Source organism: Dasypus novemcinctus, chromosome 4 (assembly GCF_030445035.2).
Source record: "Dasypus novemcinctus isolate mDasNov1 chromosome 4, mDasNov1.1.hap2, whole genome shotgun sequence".
Taxonomy (NCBI): Eukaryota; Metazoa; Chordata; class Mammalia; order Cingulata; family Dasypodidae; genus Dasypus; species Dasypus novemcinctus.
In genome coordinates, this window is record NC_080676.1 from 96,537,069 (window position 1) to 96,562,593 (window position 25,525).

Sequence of the window (25,525 nt, forward strand, 5' to 3'; positions counted from 1 at the left end):
ATATCTTGAGGATGGTGAATCTTTGAGTGGCCTTTTAGCTCTCCAGTACTATTAAGTAGAATTTGAATTGACACAAAGTACGAAATTAAGGTAGAGAAATATCCTAATGATTGTTTACTACAGACATTTCAAGAATGATGAAGGTCAAGGGAAGCTAGATATGTTAATAACTGTATTTTCACTTTGTATTTCTTGTATAGATCTAATAAAACTGAGTTTCTTACAGATATCTTCATAGTTCTTATTCATATTTAGGTCCTGAAATTCTTTCTGATTCAGCAAATCAATCCATTAAATTTTACTTTTATGGTATGAGGATGCTGAGGTGTGTAACTTCTAGTTCTAGGAACTGGAGTGGATATAATGTTTTTACTGGATATGGTAATACATAATGTGGTAAATTTATATTCTGCTTTTATATCTTCTGTCCTATTTGACCTAAGCTAACCCATTCCTGTGCATGTAAGCCTTTTATATGTGGGGCCTTTTGGTAGATTCAGTTAAGGAATGTGTTGATTAGATGACATGATTAGTTCACCTCACATACGAGCCTTTGATTAGATTTCAGGACCCATGTTAGCTCCTAATCCTTTACTGGACATAGGAGAGAACAGAGAAAGAGAGCTATAATTTTACTCTGCCATTTGAGAGAGGACTTCAGGATTGCCTGCAGCTACAGAAAGCAGAGAAACCCCAAGAGAATGAGAGAGAGGCCAGAGACTGGATACAGTGGAACAGCTTGCAGCTGAAGAGAGGGATCCTTTAGGAGAGAGAAGAGGCCTGATAGCCACAACGAGGTCTAGGAGAAAGTGAACCTGGAGGAGAAGGCTGAGACCAGTTGCCATTTTTCCTTGCCACATAGCAGGAGTCCAGGATAGCCAGCAGCCAGCCTTTGATGAGACACCATCTCTGGTGATGTCTTGATTTGGACATTTTCACAGCCTCGGAACTTTAGGATTTTATCCTAATAAATTCCCATTATAAAGGCCAGCTCATTTCTGGTATTTTGCATTAGCAGCCTTTAAAAAAACTATAACAGAAATTGGAACTGGGAGAGTGGGGTGCTGCTGCTTGCAAATGCCAAAACTTTGAAAAGGTTTTATAATGAGTAAGGGGAAAGATTCTGGAAGAACTGTGAAATGCTTGCTAGAAAAGTGAAGAGATTGTTGCTTGAAATATGGATGCTAAAGTTACTTCCCTTGAGGCCTTAAAAGGAAATGATGAACATATTGCTGAAAACTGGAGGAAAGGTGATCCTTATTTTAAAATTTCAGAGAACTTGGCAAAATTGATTCCTGATGTCAGATGGAAGGCAGGATTTGAAAGTGATGTGCTTGGTTAGCTGAGGAGATTTCCAAACTAAATTGGAAAACACAGCCTTGATTCTCCTTGCAGCTTGTAGCAAAATTTGAGAGGAAAGAGATAAGAACTCTGAGAACTGAACTCCTAGGCATAAAGAAACCAGAAATTGATGTTTCTGGAAATTCTGAGCTTCTAGAAAACAAGTCCCAGGAGAATAGGGCCCCATGTGAGGACTTAACTGAACTTGGAATCAGCCAGTCATTGCCCTGCAAGTCAGGATAGAAATGCAGTTATCTGGAAAGTACCTCTGTAAGGTCTTATTGTGTGATTGCTTGGACCCCCTGTTTCATACTAAACCAACAAGCTTTTTGTGAGGTCTGTTTTAACAAATCCACTGCCAGTCTGGACTAAATGGGACAGAAATGGAATATTTTGAAGGAAAAACAACTTCAAGGGTATAACTGTGGAAGATCAAGTCTTGATTTAAGACATCTTCTCAGGCTGATAGAGGGACCCCATGCATATGTGTTGAAAGGGTGAGTTTGCCCCAGCATTTGAAGAGGGTGGGCCTTCTGCCCCTTTGTTCAGGGAGAGTTCTTCTACCCAGGCTTTAGAGAGGATGGAGCACATTCCCTGGGGGTTGGGAGAGTTTGATCACCACCCCGTTGTCCTAGGATAATTGATCACATGCCCAAGAGATTGGGGAGATTGTGACCATCACCCAGTTTTCTTGGAAGGTGAGGCCTAGAGTTTGACAGCCACACAGATGCTTGATGAGGGAGAACTGAGAAGATGGTCTTTGGAAAGCCTTTGGATGGGTTGGGCTTCCATGAGACCCTGAGGAAAAGAAGATATGGTTCTATAGATGACTCTCAGACTTTGAAATCTCATAGAGTATGCCCTGCATGTTTTTGGAACTGTTTGGGACCAACACAGGTGCTTTCCTTCCAGTTTCTCCCTATGGCAATAAGAACATATGTCCTGTGACTGTCTCTCCTCTGTATATTGGAAGCAGATAACTTGCTTTCTAGATTTTCAATCTGCAGCCAGAGGGGAATTTTGTCCCAAGACAGATTGCATGCTCATAACTGATGTTTATCAGACTTTTGTACCTAGCATTGCTACTGAAATGATTTAAGGTTTTTGGAAATATTGTGATGGATTGAATTGATTTTGCATATGAAAAGAACAAGTATTTTTGGAGTCCAGAGGATGGTTTGAGTGTTTTGTGGATTCTGGAAAATTATGTTCTTAAGCTAACCAGTTTGTTTGCATGTAAACCTAATGTATATGGGGCTTTTTGGTTTGATTCAGTTAATGGACCTATTGATTAGTTCACTTTTGATTTGATTGCTTTAGTTCAAAAGGCCTTTGATTAGATTGTGGTACCCAGGGTGGATTCTAATTGTTTTTACTGGAGTCCTATATAAATGTAGGAGAGAACAGAGAAAGATAGCTGCCATTTTTACTCTGCTATGTGAGAGAGGACTACAGTATTGCCTGCAGTGGCAGAAAGACAGCTAAACCTCTGTAGAGACTGAGAGAGAGGCTGAAAGGTGGAATCAGTGGAGCAGCTCAAAGCTGAAGTGAGGAAGTCCGGAGGAGAGGGGAGAGATGACCAATGTACCTGATGCCCACTAAAGGAGAAGACGGAGGCTGGCCGCCATTTTACCTTACTACATGGTAGATTCCAGGATCTGCCGGCAGCTGACCTTTATGAGACAACATCTCTGATGATGCCTTGATTTGAACATTTTTAAAATGTGGGAGCATTTCATAGGGAAATCCTGTAATTTTGGTCAGTTTTGTAATACTGCCTGTCAATCCTATGTATCTGATTTTTTTTTTCCTTAATATTTAAGTAAATTTTGGTCCCTCTCCTAGATGTAAGCTTGAGACAAAACTTACTAGTTTCTGTGCTGGTATAGCATATTTCTAATTGGATTTTCCTGTCATCCATGTTCCATTTCTGATAGTATTCTGAGCAAAGCTATGCTTATACAAATTTGAGTTTGGTAAATGGCTAATCTTACTATACCATTTTTGGTAAACTTTAGCAAGGCTGTAGTTATTTTATATTGGTGTTTTTTCTAGTAATAATTGATTTATACATATTAATTTCCTTGTTCTTTTAGTATTTGTATTCCAAACTGAGTAAAGTGTACTATTGGATAGGAAGTCCTTGGCATTTAGGAAACTTTCTATAATGTACTTATGGTGGTTAGGCGCCAGAGTATTCTCTTTAGTAGAATGACTCTACCTAACATTTGTGCCATATTGGTTATTGGGGATATTATAAATTCTTGGAACAATCTTATCTTTCATTCTGCTAGTAGCTTACTAGGGGCATTAGTATCATTAAGCTCAAAATGAAAAGTTGTGATAGTAAAAAGAGTAGTAATTTGGAGTTGACTAAACCAGCTTTGCCACAGGTGATTCTGTACTTTATTAAAGAAAATTGTGCTGGTTGCTTAAGTGAATAAAAGTGTTTATTTTAATGTCCATATACCTCATTTGTGTCAAAATAAAATTTTGTGAATTTCTCTTAAATGTAACGGTACAAGGAAAAGAAAAGGCATCAGTTTTGAACTGTCTCTTTTAATTGATTCCTAAAGAATGAGTAGGCTGAATTTTTAAAGCAATTTCAGGCATAGGAATATAAAAAAAGGCATTCAATATAATTCAATAGCTACTGCAGAGAGAGGTAGAAATAAATTATATTTAAATATATTTATTTGCCATTGAAATAGATGTTAACAGCACAGTGGTAGCCTCTTGCATTTAAAATTCACTTGCAGTATAAGTGGAATAGTGATTTCTGGTAGAGAAAATGAATGAGTAGGCTGTATGCCTCAATTTACTTTTATAGTGAACCTCCTCTTTTTGCCAGTTTTTGTCCTACAAAAAGTTGAACTTCCACTGAGTTGGTGCTTTTGTGGATGGTGTCTAAACTGTTCTGAACTGGCTTTTCTAGGAAGAGTAATGTATTTATTTCTGGCATACATGTATTTTACATGTGTGTTGTAAGTTTGGTGGGGATTATATAGAGAAGGGTGAGTTTATCTCTGCTTCCTTCCTCAAAAAGAGAACCTTTGTATCATTTTGCTTAATGTTATAGTGGCAAAAGTCAAAATGGATATGAAGGTAAATAGAGCTGACAAGTGTAAAATTAACAGGAGGCTTGCTTCTTATGTGATTTGACTGGCAATTTCAGGTGACCATTTTAATCTTCAGTTAAATTTTTCTTTCATTCAGAAAGTATATATTCTTACCCGCTCTGCAAGGATTGGTTTTGGACACTGTGTTGCACAGAACTTCCAGATATGAGGCATAAAGATGTTCAGATTTTCCATTTTTCAGAACTATGTCAGTAAACTGGAGTACTACAACCCATTTCTCCCTCCCACACTCTGAATTATGACTACTGAAACAAAACTGAAAGTCAACTGGTGTGGAAAGAATATCTCTGAGTTTAATAAATTACCTATGAAGAAATATAAAGGCTTTTTAGAAATTTGTGCTAGAGATTAATACAAAGATCCTGTCATTAATAATGTCATTTTAGAGCTTCAGACAATTCTTTAGTACAGACAATTCTTTAAGCAAATCAACTTCTACACAGAATGGGGTCGGGAAGTAGTAAGCATTTTTGCATGGTTCGTACAATAATATTTATACCAAATAAGGTAACAGAAAAATTTGTCCTAGAAGAGGCTAGTCTTTATTTAAAGTCCTTCAGGAGCATCAGGCAAAAATCTTTTTCTCCATTAACCATTTGTTCAAAGAAAAGTATATAATCTGTGAAATTAATAAAATGCTTTTCCCCCTAAAGAATCACAAATGGCTATACTTGTTGCTTACCTGTCTTATTTATGAGTTAGTGTACCGGGAAGGTTTTACAACTGATATATTACATGGTTAAATTAAAAGTTGAAGCAACAAAAGCTAAAACAATGATGACAATTTCAGCAGCAACAACAAAACACAAAGCAGCAAACAGACCTACTTGCTTTCCTCTTACCACTGTAGAACAGCATTGCTTTGGGCAAAAAATAATATAATAATTTAAGTGTTTAAATTTGTATAAACACAAGTACAGGTCATCAAAGTAGTACTGAAAGCCCTCATGGGTTTTCAGTCTACCCTTTAAAGAAATTGACCTATATGTACTATTTGTACTTTATATAATAGTTTTCATGAATACTGGAATGATAAGTTAAGGACCTAGCTTATAATGCCACACTGAGTACCACATTTTCTCATAGGGAGTTCTGTATGTTGTGTGGAGAGTATGAGGAAAGGGTACTGTCCTTACTGGGTACAGATTGTGGAGCAATGAAATACCATGGTCTGATGCTGTTGCTGCACCAAATGATCCTTGATTAGTTTCCTGCCTTCAGTGTAGTGTTCAGTCTTTAAATTATTTTCTGAATAGTCATAACATTTTTACTTCAGAATGTTGCAGCATCATAAAACCAAGATGTAGTTGTTTGTTTCAGGTTAAATGATACTATCGCTTTATCAGTCTCGTAAATAACTTTTAAAATCCAGGAGTAGTTTCTAGTAAAAATCATGTATTGGATTATTAATTTGGGAGGTTTTGTCTTTTGTAAATAACTTGAATTGTATTGAATGACTACCCTTCTCTGAAATATCTGTTTCCTGATGCATGAGAGGTAATAGTTTATATTAATTTAAATTAACTTTATATTTTTAAAATTAACCAAACCTTTCCATTTCTCTTTTTTATTTTTACTAATGGTGAAAATTGCAGTCACTTTGACTTTATGAGGATAAGGGTTAAGTTGCATGTAGAAAAATATGATTGGTAAATAAGCAAAATAGGTCTCAGGTCTCTTTTGAATCTAAGTATTTTCATATAAACATATTCAGTTGCTATTTTAATTTTTCTGTATTTGTCTGCATTATAAGTCATTTTTTCCTTTTCATTGGAAGACTAGAGGGATTAAAAGATTAATATTTATTTTTAAATGATACGTATCTTGGATTCAGAGGGTGAAGAGAGGCCAACCCTGTATGTAGAAGTGTGTCTGTGGGTAGGAAGTGAAATTTCTTCAGAAAACTTGAACATCCTTCTAAGATTGATTTATCATTATTGAATAAAAAGTTTATTTAGTTTTGATGAGAATGCCTTCATTCATATTCTGGCATTTGAGAGATGTGAGTATACTTCTCTAAAGTTTGGAAATGAAAAGGCTTATTTCTTTAACACATCATGAAAGTAGAGACCACAGAAAGTTACTTAGACAAATGTTTTCAAAGTGAACCAAAGGGAATCTGTTAGAGTGGGCAGGTGAGAGTTTGTAGAATGTTTGACTGATAAAGACTTTATGGCCCCATGAAGTTCATTAACTACATCTTTGTTGCTTTGCTAACTAGATACAAAATAATTTTCTTGTTGATTTTCTTTTAAGGGGAAGGAGTTGTTCCAATGATTTCTTCTTTGGGACTGACTTTTCAAAATAAAAAGGAAAACAGAAATTTTCAGATAAAAATCCCACTGTCTATATTGGTGTTTTAAATAAAACGATATTAACCTTTAACTATTTGTTATTTATTTTATTTTATTTTTTCAGTCCTGTGTAAATACCATTTAGCCCTTAATCCCTGGCTTTTCAGTTATTAAAATTTTTATTGCAACTTAATTGCTTCCAAGTCAGATTATATATTAAGTACATATGATAGTTTGATTTAAAAAATGGGGGATTTTTTCCATGCAGATTAGGGTTTATTAAATGGTTATAAATTCCTGAGGATAAGGATTGTATTATATAGGACAGTAAACAAACCCACAAAACTCAGATGAACTTGGCTTTGTGGATAATTAACTTTTATGCTTTTCAATATTAAGGCAGCTCATTAAAATTGATGTTTTCCTTTCAGTAAATATCTGGTGACATTCAAATTTGATAATTAAAATCCAGAAGTATTCAAGAAAGAATGCCTGTTTTTAGTTTCATAATAACAATACTCCCACAAAGAGAAGGTTGATGAATGCTGTCTTTCAAGTGGCAGATTTGTTATTTAAAGAAAGCTCCTTTGGCAGTTTTTTACAAAACTAAATTAAAGCCTGTTTATAAAAGACAAGTTGCAGTGATAATCCTATAGCCTGAGGAATGATTGCAAATCTAGGCCAAGAACTCTTATTTTTTCAGTAGTTTAACAAAAAAGTAGTTTCCAGGAATACAGACAGATCTAGCACTCAACCCTAAACAGTAGGGTGAAAATTAGTACTCATGTCTGTTTTCTAGAAATCTTTAGTTTTCTAAGCCCATTTTTGACATTAATTTTTCCCTCTTCAAACTCAATATTGTTAGAGTATGAATTCTTTTGTTTGAGTATACATTTGTACACCAATTGTTTATAGACAAGTGCTATTCATAGCAGGATACACGTATTTAGATCATAAAGTACTTATAGATTAAAATAATAAAGAGAGATTAGGGCTATCTCTGATTAAAGTGAAAGATAATTCAGATTTATTATTGAAATACATAGCCTTGAATATCTGTTATTGTGTCATACAGCTTACACATGTTATCACAAATGTTTGACCAAATATGACAGTGTAGAATTTACAGTTAAGGAGGGAAAGAAAATAACTCATTAGAATATGCCATAAAAGTGTAAAAGACTTTGCTCCAGAGAAGGCAAATTGTTTAATATTATATCTTAGAAGAACCTATAGCACAAATAATTTTTGTAGTTTTTTCAGATTTATAATAGATAGCCTGGGAAATTTATTTATTGATTAATTTCAGTTCTTATGTTAAGATACATGGTGACTTCAACATTCATCTGTAATAAAATTTTCATGTGTATTGATATAAGTGGATTTATGTATACCTATTATAAATAACATTCTTACTGATTTTAATGTATAAAATGCCAATTCCCTTTAAGAATGATCAGTTATATATTTAATTAAAATTTATAGTATTAATAGCCCAGATTTTCCCTGGATTAAGGATCCCTATTTTGTTCTTTTATTTTGTGATAAGCTCCAGAGGATTAAATAAAATAGCTAACTGAAATTTACATTATCATCATTGAATCTGTTTACAAAGTAAAAAAGGTAGGAAGATTTTTCCATATTGGTGGTATAGAAAAGGCTATAATTCACATCCTCTTTGTGTCTTTACTATTAAAATACTATAAATTGTTATAATAAGTATGGTTTCAAATAAATATTTCAAGGACTTGATTAGAGGATTTTAGTTTAAACAAGAGCGAATGATTATTTCTACAAGTGCCATGTTGAGTTGTTTAAACCAGGAGTTGGCACACTGTACAGAGCCATATAGTAAATATTTTAGATTTTGCCAGATGGTCTCTGTGGCAACTATTCAACCCTGCCTTTGTTGCGGAAATGTAGCCATAGACAGTATAGAAATGAATTGGCCTGGCTGTGTTCTGTTAAAACTTTATTTACAAAAGCATGTGGCAGGCTAGTTTTGGCCTGTGGACTGTAGTTTTCAACCCTTAGCATAAATATTAATATAATTTTTGACAGTAAAATTTTAAAGGTGTTTTGTTAACATGGATTGAGTATGTAAATTGTTTCTGTTAAGTCTCTGTTCGGCTAAAAGTGACACTATCCAACTGTGGTGACTTGGAGTTTTGTACCCCAGGAAACATGTTCTTAATCTTAATCCATTTCTGTAGGTGTGAACCCATTGTAAATAGGATCTTTTGATGAGGTTGCTTACTTCTGTAAAGATGTGACCCTACTGAATCATGATGGGTCTTAATCTTATTACTGAAGGCCTTTTGGAGAGGGCCACAGAGAGAGAAGCCGCTGGGAGCAGCTAGAAGCTAGAAGTCAGTGAAACCCAGAAGAGAAAGGAGAAGACACTGCCATGAGTGCATTGTCATGTGATAGGATCCCCAAAGATTGCTGGCCAACCGGAAGATTCCAATTCTGGGAAAAAGCAAGCCAAAGCCTCTAACCATTAGCCAATAAATTCCTGTTCTTAAGCCAACCCATTTTATGGTATTTGTTTTAGCAGCCAGGAAATAATAGTAGTTTATATTCATAGGGTTATATATATTTCAAAGTGCTGTCAAGGAACCAAGCTCTTTCAAGCTTTGTAATCTTTTTCCTCAGTGTGTTGTTTTTTGTCCTCATTCTTTTCATCTTACTGTTGTAGAATTCCTGCTGCAACTCTATGTGTTTTAAGGCTAGAAGACACAAGAAAGGGAGAAGGGCAGCACCGGATATGCTTGTCCTCTTTTAATCACAAATCAAAAACTGCCCCAGAATCTTGCTTCTCCACTTTCTCTCTCCTGCAGATTTCTCTTAGATCTTATTAGATCAGTAGGTTACCCCTAGTTACAAAGATGGCTTGTATATTTAAAATTATAAATTTCAGTCTTGCTGTTAGAGGAAGGCAAGGGAGAAAGGGTGGTGAGAAAGGATGTTGAGTCAATCTGCAGTATCTGTCAAAATACATAACCAGATATCCATTAGGAGTTTATTTAAAGGTATCTTATGGTATAACTTGGCTTTAGAATTTACTTCTCTGATACATTGTCAGGAACTGGGGAAAGTCTGCCACACTTTCATAGATACTGACAGAAGACATGAGAATTTTGGTCAGAGCAGTAGCATTAGGCAGGTTATTGTCATTTGTGTTGGGGCCCTGACCCCCAAGTCCTACAGGTGAAAGCCAGGTGTCATCTGCATATACAATAGGTTATATTTTAGAAGAACCCCCGAGCTTAGGAAACCTGAATCTTTTATAATGGACATTAAGCCTGCCTGATCTTTGTCCTGGAAGGAAACATTATTTTAATTATAATTGGACAGTAAACAAACCTTCCTAATGTTCCACAGGGAAACACTATTGCTGTCAGACAGGCTGCTTGCTCCTTAAAAGGAATGTCGCAAACAAAGACAGTATTTCTGGTCAGAAGACATGCAGAAATGAGAATTTTTCCCAAAATATGTATGTTCAGTCTTTCCTAAAAATCATAATTGTGTCTTAAGTACTGAGTTTTTAATCCTACTTAATAGGAGTAAGGATATTATGACACTATTTCTAATTGCTAGTTAAGACCAAAATCTTGGGTTCTGCCATATTAATATATATACATATGTATGTATGCATAAATCAATAAAATTATGTCTTTTTCTACAATATATATGATATGAAATATTGGATATCAGGAACAACTGTGGTAACTTAGTGTGACCTTATTTTAGTCCTTGTGGGCTTTCTAGAAGAAATGTTAGTTAAAAGAAGGATCAGTGATACCAATAGTTTCATCTCAAGCTCATTATCTTTTAAAAAAGAAGACAATTATATTTTCTCCTTTTTTCATTCTCTTTTAAAACTTGCTTTACCATTGTACATTTAAATTTAACCACAAATAGCCAATTTTGGTAGGTGAAAAAGATCACAATTTTGTATTTAAGAATAATACTGTTTAATTTTCTTTGTTATCAGTGACTATATCTGAGAGATGGATGGTGATTTCTCCAATTCCACTTTCTATCTAGAGAAGCTGAAATGCCTGGAGATTTCTTGACTTGACAGGATTCGTCTGCACACGTGTGCAGTGTATTTCTAAATGATGTCTCATTGCCAGCTGGCATGTCTGATCCTGCAGCTGTTGGCATCCAAAGGGCACCATTATCAACATTATAAACCCTTTTTCGACTTTGTTGCAGGAGGACATATTAAAACAATTAGCCTGTTTTATCATTGTGAAAATAAGGTACTTTCCCATTTTCATTAAACCAATGTCAGTATTGCATGACAACTGGTTTCTGTCAGTGCCTTTTTTTATATATCCTTTTATATATATAGATATATATATGTGTATATATATCATGGCTTTTATTTATTATTTGAATTAAGGACTATTTATTTAAAGCTTCATTTCTCAATTATACTTTTTTTGTGTATATATTTTTGTCCTGCATGCATGTATATATCTAAAAATGTTATGTGTTTTTAAGCTTTTAATTTGCATGGTTGGACACTTTTCCTTTAAGGAAAGAGGAAAAGTCTCTAAATCCTCCTCTCTTTTTTGAAGTGTGTTAATGATATTAAAAAATTCATTTTACAGAAGCTGCAAACATTACATTTTTTTCCTAAAGAGTTTTCTAAGTTTGTAACATAGGCATCTGTCAACTCTATTCTTTTTAAAAAATTTCAGAAAAAATTAATTTGACTAAATATATCCATGTTGATTAGCTAAGTCTCATTTATCTGATTACATAGGTTTTAATGGATTTAGAACCTAAGAAATAACATATTCTTACCAAATTTTTTGTGGATAACATATTAATCTTACTAAATTTTTGTGGATTATTTTTTCCAGTATAGTTGTAATTTAGGTTTGTTCTGTCCACAACTATATGAGCAAAAATTATGTTTAAAAAGGAACTTAAAAAAAAAAACAACTGAAGTCCTGAAGATGATTTATTACTTTATTTTTCCCTCTACATCAGAACTTGGCATAGTATAGCCTGCAGGCCAAATTCAGGGCCAATCCTTTCTATACACAAATTTTCAGTGGCACATGGCCACACCCATTTGGTTACTTATTGTCCATGGCTGTAGTGTAGAGTTGAGTAGTTGTCACAGCATATGGCCCGCACTGCTAAAAATCTGTACTATCTGGCGCTTTGTAGAAAGTTTGCTTATTCCTATACTATATGGGTATAACCTCTTCACATCAGTCTTACAAATGGGGCATTACATTTTTTTTCATATAATATAAAAAATTATATTTTTTTATATTTCTAAATATATATAATATATTTCTAAAAAACTTTACTTTTAAAGAAGTTACATTACAGAAAAGTTGCATAAAAAGTATAGGGAATTCCATTTATCCTACCCTTTCCCCTTCCACTTAAAAATTTTAAAACTTTCTTTCCTCTCCCATTTCTACTAGTGATGCTTTATGAATTACTAACCATTGTGATTTTATACAGCCAAAAACATGTCAGTGGCAGGTAATCAGTGGCTTTTCATTTCCTCTCTTGTGCAGATATTCAGATGTATGTGATCACTTTAAAATATAATACATTTAGTCCTTTTGGTAGATGTTTTTGCTTGTTGTTTTGTTTTTTTTTTTTAAACAAAATAAGGTATTTCACAAGGTCTTTTGCAGCCATCTAGTTTAGTGGCTTCTAACATAGTCCATGGTCCAGATGCATTCTAATTCTCTGGAATGATTATTTAAAAACTGATCCTGAGGCTTCATGCAGTATCTTCTGAATTTACCAGTTAGGATCTAAGCATCTATAATTTTTGAAAGTACCTTGGCTATTTCTGATATACTTATAGAATCCCCACAAATCAAACCATTTCATTTTATATGAAGTTACCAAGGAGTGTTGTGGTAGCATAGATGGGACTAGAATCTTCGACTCTGTTTAGAACTCTTTTTACTTTAATAAGTTTCCTCTTGTCACCATTGTAGGAATCCACTCCCAGTCATAATGCACTTCAAATGCTCCCCAGAAAGACAAGTTCCTGTAAGACCTTTGAAAATATTTTATTGTAAAAGATAAATTGAAATTGACCTAATCACTATCCTTAGAACTTTGTGTACTGGCCTTTAATCCTGCCATTTTCCCCTTACCTTCCCATTTCCCTACTGTTTATGCAGATTCTCTTTATTCTTTTCAGTACAGCCAAAGCCCCCATCCTGCCCTATCCCCATCTTTAGTTCAACATTTTCTCATCTCTCTGGCCCAAACATCTCTTATGTTGTTGACTATAGCACTCAAAGCCTTTCATGTGGCAATTAACAAATAGTATCCAAAATGCAGCACTTAAAATATATTATCAAATATTGCTACCTTTTAAATATTGATGAGATATGTCATTTAAAATGTTCTCTTGTAGGTTCTTTAATGACCAAAATCACTTTGTTTCTGATGTATCCTCCAGAATCCTGAACAGTCCTTCATACTTGGTAAACACTCAATAATTTACATTTATTACTATAAGAATTTTTGGAAATCTCATTTAGTTCTGGAAATGGGAGGAAGAAAATGTTAAATTGGAAAGTTTTGTCCACTAATGAGCATCTAATAACTAGCTTTTAGATTTGCTGGTAAACTCAAAATCAGTTTCTTCAGATGTGGTGTTGAGAACCATTGTTTTTAGGAGGAAAAACGGTTCTGTAAACATAGTAAGGCCATTATTATTTTTTATGGAGTAATTATATTTTAAAGTACCATTGAATTCTGTATGTATATAAAATATCTTGAATGTAGTAACGTTTGTTGGCACAGTTGGTAAAGTTTCTAAGATGTGGAAGATCATACGGCTTTGGCGTGTCCTTGTAGCCACACTTAGCATCCTGAGAAACTCTGCAGTTTCACTATTTTACCTGCTCCCACAAACTACACCTAGCAAGGAGCATATTTCAAAGTCTTCCTATAGACTTATTCTTTCTCTGAGACCTTATGAGTGTTTTCACTTCCTCTTATTATTCTTATTTTAACGTTTCTTCAAAGACTGTTTTTGTTTCTGTGCCATGTTGTATATATGACTCTGAACACACAAAACTTTCAGCAAGTGGGGAATCCTTTCAAAACCTGTGCTTTCGACATGAATAGTCCTGTTTCGTTTGATATGTATTATTGACAGAAGTAGTGCATCCTTTTTATAGCTTGCTCTGCAGCCGATGGTCGCTCGTGGGAGTGTATAAAATACACATGCCCAGAAAAAAAAGTTTTGTTATGGGAATATCTTGTGTTCTTATTGATGGAATTCCCTCATACAGATGAAGATTTCCAAAATAGAAAATTAATTTTTAAAACTTAGCTGAGTTTATTTTTGTATTTTAGTACTTTAGTCTCTTTTTCTTTCCTTTTACAAGACAAGCTTGGAGGGTTGGATCTGGTATTATTTATATATATATGTTGCCTGTTATTGGCATGAGCATACCGGCTCAATGGACACCCGAGTCATTAATGTGGAGACAGGGCTTTTGAAGAAAGAACTGGTTTTCTCTTACATCAACTGTGCAGACTTAGAAACAGACTTTAAAGGAAAACAGGTATGCATATTTTCACTGTGTATTCTTATTGCACCCCCTCACTTAGCTGTTAGGATTTGTCAGCAGTTTGTTTCGATTTAGTATACCAACGTGGAGGTTTTGTGTTTTTGTTAGTTAATTAGTGTGGGATGTCAGTAATCTTGACTTTACCATATTGGTTGTACTCCTCCTATGTGAGAACTATTACGTTTTTCCTATATTCGGGCAAGGTTTTGGTACTGATACTGGCCCTAAAATATTTGCCAAATAGTTTTTCCTCTGCCTATAACTCTGGATGTCAAACCCCCATCCTTAGGATTTATAATCTTTCTTATTTCATGCTGCCTCCTTGTTTTCCTGAGCTTTTGGGAACCTCCTTGAGTTGCCCTTCTTTTCAATCTATCTGTCCTTCTGACATGATAAAATTTAATTTTACTCAAATTGGCAAGGCATTTCATTTCAGGCAAGGTGGTTTTTGATACAGATGGCAAACTACATTGTTTTGAGTGGGATTGAGAAGTCTTTGTAGTTCTGTCTGAACTGTGACACAGAACTGTAGTTCTGTAGATGTGATTGAAAGGGTCTTCAGATTTCAGAAATTATCAATAAAGAAAAGGTAACCTGGGCACATTTTACTGTTTCCTAAGGGAAATGGCACCTCTGGGAGTTGTGTTACATCTTTGACATGGATGTCCTGCAAAATTCAGGGTTGGGAAGTGAAGCTTTACAGGTAAGACACAAAAGGCAAAGTTTACCTCTAGTCACCCAAGTTAACCGTTAGGTTTGAAGAGCAGCCTACTTGCTTGTGTCCCAGACAACTTTACATTATGTAACTACTTTTTGTTTCCTTTAATATAAATGTGACATCATTCCCCCAGCAAATTAAATTCTTTTGTATACTTTATTCTAAATTGTCATTTAAGTGGAATTAAAATAACTGAAAAGCCTAAATAACTCAGATTCTTAAAGCATTTTTGCTATTTGACATTTAAGAGAGAGACAGATGGCAGGTAAACAAGGTGATGGCAGGGCTTTATTTGCTGTACTCGAACTACTGCAAATAATTTTAATTAGATGTTATTTTAAGAAGTTTCCAATTCATTGCAGGTCATTGAAGCTCAGACAGAAATAGAATGCTCACCAAGTATTTTAATGTAGTAACAATCCACTTTATGTGGCTGAGAGTTCATCAAGAACTACAAGGTTATATTTTTTAAAGTATAAACATTTTCTGGGTCCCAGTTTGGCAGAGAGTAAAACTATTTTTCCACTTCTTAATTTAAAAAAAAGTGTGATTTAAATTTCTAGTTAGAGTTCTGAGTAAAGTTGGTTAGTTGATATGTTTAAAAATTCCTCTTGCTGTCTTAACTCTCCTTTCTTGTACGCTCATTTTCATTGTTCTTTATGGTGACTGTTTCTAATTTCTCACAGCTTCACTGTAGATTTCCTTCACTGTGATACAGTAGTTACACATCATTCAAAATTACATTCTTAACGTTTCAGAAAAGGATTTCTGTGAAATGACTTAAAAGTTTTTTTATTTTTCAGATTGAAACTAGTATTTAGAATTATTCATGGTATAAGACAGTAAATTCATATATGAAAAATTTCAGGTTATTCTTTATAAAATTATTTGTTGCTTGTCACCAGCACAAATAATTATAAAAAATTTGGAAGAATAGTTGCTTCTCATCCTTAATATATAAATAGTCTTGAAAAATGGTTGGTGCTGATAGTTAATGGTGATACTAGCAAGATGCAAAAGACAGACTGTGTTTAATTGCAAAGATGTTCCATAATTTGTACAACAAATCGTCTTGGGAGAGCATGTAGTCATAGTTTAATTGGTAGACAAGAAAGCTTCCAATGAAAGGTCCTATAGATGATTTTTCTCTCCCATATCCCAAGATTGCAAGATATCTGAAAAATATAGAGTATCTTATGATATGGTAATAGGATTGTAACAATTGAAAGGCTACTTTTTCTTTAATTGGTATAGAGTTAGAGAAGCTAATATTGTACCTTTGAAAAAAGTCTTACATGCATATATTTTTAACATAAATGATTTAAAAATTTTTTGACACTTTAGTTTTGTAGTCAACTTGGTTAGTGAATTTTGTTCTAAAATTGGTTGTAATATAGTATGATATCAATATTAGGTATTTTTCCCAGTTAATTTATATTAATATGTTAATGTTTTCTGGTTTCTCTTCAATTGCTAGAAGTGTATTTGTGTTTCTGCTCTTTTATTGGCTTGATTCAGTATCTGTTACCATTGCTTTATAAGAATGGTACTACCTACTGTGTACAATTGAGCGAGAAGTAATTTCTTAGATTCTGAGCGAAAACCTTAGAAAATGACCTTAAGGAATAATGTTTCATTTGATATTATGGTGTTTTAAGAAATATTTCTCCTTCATCAGATTATGTCAATAGAGTAGAAGTGCAGAATTTTGACATTTTTATTTAAGCTACATTTTTCCTTATGTAATCTTTTATTGTCAGTGTTAAGCCAGTCTGTTAACATTTTGTTTTAGAGTAATTGAACTCATTTTTATGTACAGTGTGAAAGTTTGGATTGGTATAGTTTTAAAGGCTGTTGAGTTAATATTATTCTTTTATAGTTAAAAAATTTTCCGAAAGAGAGAGGGACTATTTAATTGGTAATTGGAGAATGCAAGTTACTTCTGGCCTGGCAAGTTAAGATCTAGAAAAATAGTTACTTACAATATTTTTTTTAATTAAAGGTTTTACTTAATTATCAAGCTCTAATTCCTTTGGGATTTTGGTTTTCAATGATTGTTTTAATGCCTCAGAGGAAATTCTCTTATATAAGTTAAAAATTTTCATTTTAAAATGTATGCTATTCCAGGGTTGAAAGCCCAAGCTCTCAGTCATTTATAAATTGTGTTAGTTCATTTAAAAGGGAAGCATATTCATTCTTTGAGGTATCCATGAATAATAAAATTACTTGAATTGTCAGGACATGCCTAAAAGTGTGTCTTTCTTCCTTTTATATAAGAATTAAGCGAAACATTTATGCTTACAGTTTCCCTGTATACTGGAACCAAATCTTAACAACATTTCTTAATTAGAAAATGAAACTGATTGCAAACAGAAAGAACAGATGCCCTGAGTGTTACTTTGAAAGCCAACTAAGTTATTAGAATATAAAGGCACTAAGCTTTATCTGTATTAAAGTTTTAAAATTTGTTTTTAATTTTAACTGGTCATGGAATTGAACAAGCTGTTTTCTGCCCAGGAGAAAAGTCTCCCTTCACCATTCTATTTGAGGTTAAAGACCTTGTAATGCTTTCCAAACCATCATGTCAGATGAGCTTTAGTTTTAATTAGCTGGTCTCCAAATCCATTTCCTTATATAGAATCATGTGGTTGAAATGAATGGGAAACTATAATGACTATAACCTAGAGCAATAACAAAACAAAAAGTATTTTTTTCATATGACTGGTTTATCAATTTTACATATCCGTATGTGTCTTTCTAGTTCTTTCTTAGAGCACTCTCCCTTAGGTCCATAAACTCCAGCCATTCATCATTTTTTAGTTTTTCAGGCTTTCTGGGAATCTATATTTCCAGTTTGGATCTGTCTGAAATTTTTTATGCTACCTAACTCCCGCTAGTTCTTCACATCATAACTTAAATGTAAGTTCCTCAGAATGGTCTTCCTTAACCACTCATCTAAGTTATTCTGCATATTTTTCTCTCTCATGTTATTTTCTGTTTTTTCTAGAACTTGACACAATTTATATAAGATTATTTCTTTTCTTCACTACTCTTTCCTCAGTGCCTAGCTTAGTTCCTACACTCAATAAATATATGTTATAGGAATGAGGGATGAATGCATACCTAATCTCAAGCTATATACTATTCATGGAGCATCAGTGTACATGACAGACATTATTAAATTTACATATGAATAGGAGGCACTATTTTCCTTTCCATGAGGGTTGTTGGTTTGTTCTTGTTTTCTTTCTGGGGTGGAAGGAGAAATCTGAATAGTGATTTAGCTGGAGAAATTTAATTAAATTGGTTCTGTTAATCTGGTATGGTCCAGAGACATTTCTTTTAATCAGCTGTAGATTATATTTTCATTTGAATTTTAGAAAGGATGAATTTTTGAAACCACATGCATCACTCCTTTTGCCTACTGATCCATAATTAGAGCCAGTGGCTAGAGTCAGTTTTAGCACAGAGCTGAAACATCAGAATTACAAGAGGAACCACTTTCCACATATTTAATTATTTGTTGTATATCTACTGCTTAAAATTATCATATTTAAAAGATTTTCTCAGAAGCATGAAATTGGAACCTGATGCATGCAGGCCATATTTCTTCTAATGCAAATTAAGTAAAATTTCTGAAGTCTTTATAACACATGGTGCTATTGGGTAGTTTCTTACTCTTAACTCTAAGTTAATAAACATATTAATATATTAAATATGAGATTCTATGTATGATACTCAGTTTTCTTCATTAGAGAAGTGAAAAGTAGTCATTTTGTATGCCTTATTGAAAAAATTGCTATCCTTTGCTTTAATAACTGTGTCATACCAGGATATTTTTAGGGCAGTTTTTTAATGGTTCTTACGTTCAGTTATATCAACCTGAAACTACTTTGGCTAGCTTTTTGGCTTCATCTTACTTTGTTGAATCATGTCCTGTACCCCTTTCCCACTGTTCATTATTCCATACTATTCTCTTCTTGTAGCTTTGTTTATTTGGTTCCCTTAATTTGAAATAGTTAAAAAATATTTGTTATTCTCTTGCCGAGAACGTGTTTATGCATTTCCATTATAAACCTCAGCTTCACTTATCATTATTTCAGTTCAAGAATTGCACTGAAGTATTTTCCACCTTGATGTATCTCCAGATTCTTGAAGCATTCTTGAAAAATTCTTTTCCAACTCTCCAGGTTTTTGGGCAGGGTAGGCCCAGAGCTCTAAATGTCAATTACCATCTCCTTGGATGGGCCTTCTCTGTCTCCTTTCAAAACTGGGCCCCACTTAGTATTTGAATGTTTGCTGATGATTTCTACTTTTTCCTACCTATTTACTTGTCTTTTAAGGAATAATTGAAGTACTAGCTTTTCTTTTTTTGTCTTCTCATTTTTTCTCCTTTAGGATTCACTGGGATTCGATCCTGGAGACCTCTGACGTGGAGAGAGGTTCCCAGTCAGCTGTGCCACCTCAGTTCCTGATTTCTGCTGCGCTTCACCTTGATTCTCCCCTTCATCTCTCTTTTGTTGCGTCATCATCTTTCTGCATGACTCACTTGCGTGGGCACTGGCTTGCCATGCGAGCGCTCATATGGGCACTTGGCTCACTGCACAGGCACTCGGCTCACCATGTGGGCACTCGGCTCGCTGCATGGTGCTTGGCTCGCCATTCAGGCACTGGCTCACTGCACAGGCATGCTTTCTCTTCTACTTTTTTATCAGGAGGCCCCTTGAGCCACGTCCACTTCCCTACTAGCTTTTCTTGAAACATTTTCCTAATAATGGAGTCCTAGAGCTTGGGCTTTTTGAGATTTTACTATTTATCAAGCACTGTAGTTGTTGGTGTAGAAAAAGAAGTCCTTCTTGGTCCTGCGGTTGCCCATGTCCAGTAGTGGGAAACTCGGGGTCCTCAGGAATCAGAGAGGAGGACATGAGTGCCTGCAGGTTAGGTGGAGACTTCTGTGGGGAGTAATATTGGAGCCGATTCTTGGAGTTTGAGTAGCAGTTAGATATAGGCCAGGATGTCACGGGGAGCATTTTAAAGGAATGGGAAGTTTATGTGCATAGTTCAGAAGCATGGGGAAGTGTATTGTGTTTGATGATATGTCAGCAGGTTGAGAATTAGGTAATTTTGGTTTCTTGTTTTATAGTTTTCTTTTCCTCTTCTGTTTTTCAACCATGAACTGGGTTATATTTATGATTCAGGAGGAAAGGTATTTAAAAGGGAAAATAAAGAAAGGAAGTTACTCTGATAGTGTACTACAAAATTTAATATTCAAGTGGAAAAGTTTTGCATTTCTGTGATTTCATGTGTTTCCTGTATCTCATTTAGTATATTCTAATCATATTGAAGTTTGTGCTACAGATTTTTATTGTCAGGGCTTCACATGGATTAGCTTTATATACTTAAATCACTTACCAAATGAATATTTGGCACTTAGTTAACACCTGCGTGAATGAATGCACTAACTTCCATCCCCCAAGATGGCTCCCTCATCTGTTTGTTCATTTTTTGCGCTTGTCTGCTCATTGTTTTTTTGCTCATTGTCTGCTGTTTTTTTCTTTTGGAGGCAGCAGGAACTGAACTTGGGACATCCTGTGTGAGAAGCAGGTGCTCAACTGCTTGAGCCTCATCTGCTCCCTGAATACACTTTTTTTTTTTTTTAAAGATTTTATTTATTCCTCTCCCCTTCCCCCCTGTTGTCTGCTGTGTCTGTTGGCTGTGTGTTCTTCTGCATCCACTTGGATTATTCTGTGGCACTGGGAAACTGTGTCTCTTTTTTTTGGTGTCTTTTTGCTACGTCAGCTCTCCATGTGTGCAGTGCCATTCCTGGGCGGGCTGTGCTTTTATCATGGGGGGTGGCCCTCCTTGTAGGGCACACTCCTTGTGCGTGGGGGACCCCTATGCGGGGAAGCCCCTGCCTGGCGTGGCACTCCTTGTGCGTGGCAGCAGCACTGCGTGTGGGCCAGTTTACCACATGGGTCAGGAGGCCCTGGGGATCAAACCCTGGACCCTTCATATAGTAGACGGATGCTCCATCAGTTGAGCCACATCTGCTTCCCTGAATACAGTAGCTTTTGAGACTAGTTTGACTTGTAAATTTGGTGATTTGTCTTCCTTATGCCCTAATTAAAATTGCAGTAGACATTCCCCTTCATTTTAGGCTGTTTGTGCAATAAGCAATGGATTAAATGCAGATGTGTTTCTTTTATACCCTATGATAGCTTTGTCTCTTGATTAAATGATGAACTCTTTTTACTATCTTACAACTTCAACTTAAAAATTTAATCCTAGATTGCAGTTTTTTTAAAAACAAACTTTTAGAGATAGAGAAGTTTCTTTATAAGAAAAAAAAACTAGTTTTCATATGTCTTCTTCAGTTTTCTCACATCTAAATCTCAATGATCTATATTTTTACTAACTGATACTTGTTAAGTTTGACTGTGTATCAGGACAGCTAACACTTCCTCTAAAGGAAGAAAAACATTCAGCTCCCTGTAGTGCTAAGTCAGGGAGGAAGTATTATTAATACATACAAAAGAAAAGCCTTTAATAGGAAATATTGCTTCCTCTAGGAAACTAAGCTCAGGGAACTAAATGTCTGTCATATCAACAAGGGCCAACCTTATTAGGCAATTTTGAACACCTACTGATGGCTTTAGTAGAAGGCTTTTCCCATCATGATACTCAAGGATTTGTAACGTAATGACCACATAGACAATCTTACAAGTTGTTCGACAGCAGAGCATTCTGGGGTGGTAGGTAAAGAGTATAACTGTGCACTCTTGTCTCTTTGCTCTTCTATTTATTTCTTAACCTCTAAGGTGTTAGAATTCTCCTGAGTAACTGTTCTAGTGAAATGGAGGAAAGTAAAATATACCTGACAGTTGGGTAGTTTACAGATGTGCTGATAATTACATATGAAAGGAGATATCCTTTTAAATCAAAATGTTCAGTATTTGAAGACAACACTACTGTTCGTGGGACTGTTTTAGTTAATGGATTTAAGAATTTCTCCCAAGGAGGGATAATCAACTACAAATGTGAAGAAACATTTCCAAAATAATAATAATTTGTCAGTGTTTATTTTATTGTGTGATATTCTAGATATGAAGTGATAAGAAATTTTAAAGTTAAAGTGAATGCTAATTCATTTTGAAAGGATTTATTTTCTTTCATTTAAGAATTTTGGGCTTCCCTAAAGATAATTGGGAGAATTGTGAAGTGACTCAGAACTAGGATTACTGATATATCAGGGTCTTTTGGTAGATGTGGGAGAAGGAAAGGATAGAAAAAATTGGTTTTCAAAGGAGATCTTCCACATGATAAAGATAGCTGCAGTTTTGTGTGTGGGAGTTGATCTCCTGTCTTCATTGTTGATCTTTGGCCTTTTTTTTGGTATAGAAAGACAAACAGTAATCATTACATTTATTTCACTTTTATATTTGATGCTGAAGTGTTTTTTCTTTTACATAACTCCAAGGCTAAACTATAAAAGTAACCTTTATTTCCTAAGTAGGCATATTTCCTGAGCCATTTTTAAATGGTATTTTAAATGGTATTTTAAAATATTATTTTCTCATTACTTTCAGGGATATTATAGCATCTCTTTAACAGTTAATATATAGGGGGAAAGAAGCCAAAACAATTGTTTGCTACTTAATTTTTCTTTTTTTTTTGTGAAGACTGTAACTTAAAAAAGAATTATAGCAAGTTGTATGTTAAGTTTTCTGGTCTAGAAATGTGGCATTAAAGTTCCTTAGATGCTTTTGTTCCTTTGTGGTTGAAATGTTTTCTCACCTTTTTGAACTATCTTATTATTGCTGATGTGTGCGATATCTTGAAATTTGCCTAGAGAAAGTTGTATAAAACTTCTTTGACCTTTCTGCACTCAGGATAAGATATCTTAGATTTGGTGATTATTTTTAAAATCAAGTAGTTTCTGTTCAGACAAGAAAGTTCATTTGTAAAAATACATCAATTTGCATTTTATATTTAATCATTTACCTCTTGTGAATTTATCATGCAAAGGACAGCAGAGAATATTTTGTCTCAAGGTCAAAGTAATATTATTTAAACTTATTGATGCGTGTTTGTTTTTTGTTCTATGTAAAAAAAGTTTTTAAAAATGTTGGCTTTTTAATATAACTTATCTTTAATGTATCTTGGCATCTATCTTAACATTTCCTCCTTTAATGAAAGGGAAAAATAAAAAATCTAATTTGGTTTAATTCACTTACTGAAACATCATCTAATGTTTAATGAAAATCATTTTATAAGTTTCCATTTTCATTTGTGACAGATACTGCTAATTGCCCCTAAAAAATCATTTTGCCCATTTTCTATCATTTTTTCCCCATTTTATGTACTCACAGTAAGGACAGTATTTCCTGGGATCACAGGGAGTTGCATGTGGCCTTGTGAGTAAGCCCTGTGAGTAACTGGATATGAGTCGAAGTGAGGTGTGCAGATTATAGATCATGCCCTTAAAGGGAGGCAGCAGGCCCACCTCTTCCCCTTTTTCCTGTCCTGCTGGCTAGATTGAGCAGATGGTTAAGAATAACCTTGGGCCATGTGGAGGACAATGGCAAAGGGATGCTAGAACTTCAAGGGAGTGCTTGAGAACTTCATGGACTAGAGCTGCTATACTTTTAGGCGAGAAGAGAAATAAACATCAGTGTATGCCACTTTTCTGCGTCTGGTATACCCAGCCAAACTTACATGCTAAAGTCTATCACTGTGCTGAAAGTGTTCAACATTTCTGCTGAAATTTTTGGAGGTTTAAACTTCACCTTACAATTTTTGAGATGTATAGTAGTAAGTGAAGGCATTTTCATATGAAATAAAGCTATTAACTCTGCTTTAATATTGTATATTTTGTGATTTCCATTATATAGGTATACTATATTAAACCATTTGGGGACTATCTCTCTGACCTTTCCAGGGTTAAGCAAGATGTTGTCTTTTGTAGACCAGATTTCCTTTTAGTCTTTGTGTCTTTTCTACTTTACTTTCCTTACTTTATCTTCTGTGTTTTGCTTGCCCTCTTCAGTTGGTCTGTGTCTAGTGAAACTGGTACAGCTCTGGCTGGTCAGTCCACTAGGCTTTCAGACCTTAATAGACACCACACACTCGTGCGTACACGCAGACACACACACACACACACACGAAGTTCAGTTACTTGCTTGGGGAATTTGTGGGCTTAAATTATAATGGATGAGAAAATGCCCTGTGCTCTACAACCTTTTAGACTAAGTAATGACACTTACAAGAAATTTTGAATGTTATGAGAACCAACTTCTGTGTGGGAGATGAGTACTAGGAAAAAAGTAAAAAAAGTTTCATAATGATGAATGAGAAATTTTCAGAAAGCTTTGTTTGGTTTGTCATTTTCAATCCAAAAGGCAACTTACATCATCACACTGGGGATGGGATATAACTTCACTGAACGATAGGGTTTTGTTCCCAAGTTATTTCGTTATGTTTCATTATATTGTAATAACTCTGCCTTTGGCAGAATCATTGTAAATTATTTGCTCTAGGTGGAAAATGTTGAAAGAAGGACAATATTATATTACAAGAACTGTGCATGTCCTTCTGTTGGTGTCCTTTCCAAGCTCTCTCTTTGTGGCTGTGCCAAATCTTGTCATCTTCTATGTGCATAGCCATAGCTACATGCAACTGTCAAGCATCTTGCATTTTAAAGAAAACAAGTTGTGGCCACATGTAATCTTACTTGCCTGTAATTGATTCACATTGTCAAGTTCATTTTATATATGAATGGAAGAGTACAGGGAACATTGCATTCCATATCAATGTAGAAAACTTTCTCGTACCATAGCCCCTATTTCCTTGTCCTTGGAGCAATATTGGAATTCTCTTGGTGCAGTGCAGCTACTTGAGCACCATTGCTGTTCTATTTATATTCAGAACCCTTTCCTGTCAACATTTCCACAGTCTTCTGGCTGCCGCGAGCAAGCATGTCAATATGTCTTCAGAGCCTTCCCAGCACTTGAAGGCACTTTTTACCACACCCTTTCCATTCCGAATATTACTGTCACTTCTAGGTAACTGTGATATCTGAAGTCACTGTCAGGTACTTTAACCGTTATTCCTCCCAGCAGAGTGTATACCCAGCCACATTGTACCACCCTCTGGAAACTTTAATTCCAAAATCCCTTTCTGAAACTGCCCTCTACTCCCTCCACTCACCTACCCCACTCATTTCACTTTTCTTATTTTGTGGTACCCATGAAACCTGTTCTTAAACGCCATTGCTTTTCTCCCTTATTCTCCACCCCATTCTTCCTGTCTCTTGATTCTCTTCAGGCTTCAGTCATTTCATTACCTCATTTGGATCCAGTTAATCCTTGGGCAGACAGACCTGAGTCTAAATCCTCACTCTCTGAGTTACTAACTGTGTGATGGCAATTTACCTAACTTCTCCAAGTCTCC

General features: G+C 34.9%; 1 protein-coding gene across 10 annotated transcripts in view; it reads left to right on the forward strand.

Annotated features, from left to right (window-relative positions):
* The window catches only part of CBLB (Cbl proto-oncogene B), a 189,005-nt gene that overhangs the window by 16,078 nt on the left and 147,402 nt on the right, over nucleotides 1-25,525 (forward strand). The gene's annotated exons all lie outside the window — the stretch shown is intronic.